At 41.7% G+C, this 1,078-nt stretch overlaps 1 non-coding gene across 1 annotated transcript; it reads right to left on the bottom strand.

The window, feature by feature from the left end:
- Nucleotides 1-622: 622 nt before the first annotated feature.
- LOC125393780 (U1 spliceosomal RNA) lies at nucleotides 623-783 on the bottom strand. Its single transcript, XR_007229941.1, has one exon. It is a non-coding gene; the product is annotated as a U1 spliceosomal RNA (small nuclear RNA).
- Nucleotides 784-1,078: the final 295 nt, after the last annotated feature.

Below are 1,078 nucleotides of genomic sequence, written 5' to 3'. Positions count from 1 at the left end.
GCTATAACCTCAGACTCCCAGGTCGTGGCCCTGCTGTCCTGGTTCAAAGGTTAAGTCAGATGGCTCCTCCTCGATGCTTCACTTTTTTGTTCCATCACTTAGCCTTCTGTTTTGTAACTATTTGTTTTCATGACTGGGCCCCTCCTAGGATTGTGAGCAATTAAAGATAGAGAATGAGTGTCAAACATATTTCGTAAATGAATGCATAATAAATTATGATCTTCCTGATTGAGGAAGGATAATCACTTGTGATGCTATTATGAGTAACAGAGAATTATTTTTGTCATCCCTAAATTCCATGCCAAGCATCCCAAGAGGGAGAAAGAAGGGCCTCTGTGTGACTCACCCCACCTTGAACCAAGGAGCATTTCAGAGTTGGTTTTTTTTTTTGTTAGATTGATTTTTGTGTATGTATGTGTGTGGTGTGTGTGTGCATGCATGTGTAGCATGTGTGTGTGGTGTGAGTATGCATTTGTGTATAGGGTGTGTGTGTGCATACATGCATGTGTGCATGTGTAGTGTATGTGTGCTTAAATTCATGTGTGCTCAGGAGCATGCAGAATTTGACATCAGGTGTCCTCCTCAATTAATCTCCCTTTTATTTTTTATTTTTATTCTTATAGGGGAAAATATGAGCAAAGAATCCCACTTCTACACATTATGAAGTTGAGCTTCCTGCATTTGGGGAAATCACAGGAGTCAGAATGTCCTAAGTACAATGGAGAAGCCTCATCCTGGGAAAACACTTTTGTGGCCATGACACCTTCCCTGCCAGGTAAGTATCCAAACTTGTTTTTTGAGACAGGATCTCTCTCTCTCTCTCTCTCTCTCTCTCTCTCTCTCTCTCTCTCGTGTTTGTTTTGTTTTATTTATGTAACTTTTGTTTCCCTGTGTGTATGCGTACAGTGTACTATATGTGTATGGTGTCTACAGCTGTCAGAAGAGGCAGTCAGAGCCCCTGAGTTATAAATAGTTAAGAGGTATCACATGGGTGCTGGAAACCAAACCCGGTCCCTCTGCAACAGTGTTCTTAAATGCTGGAGCCATTTCTCCAGCTCCTGGCAACAGTGTCTTTGAA

This window comes from Myodes glareolus, chromosome 4 (genome assembly GCF_982192425.1).
Source record: "Myodes glareolus chromosome 4, mMyoGla1.1, whole genome shotgun sequence".
In the NCBI taxonomy this organism is placed as follows: Eukaryota; Metazoa; Chordata; class Mammalia; order Rodentia; family Cricetidae; genus Myodes; species Myodes glareolus.
This window is presented reverse-complemented; position numbering and strand designations above follow the sequence as displayed.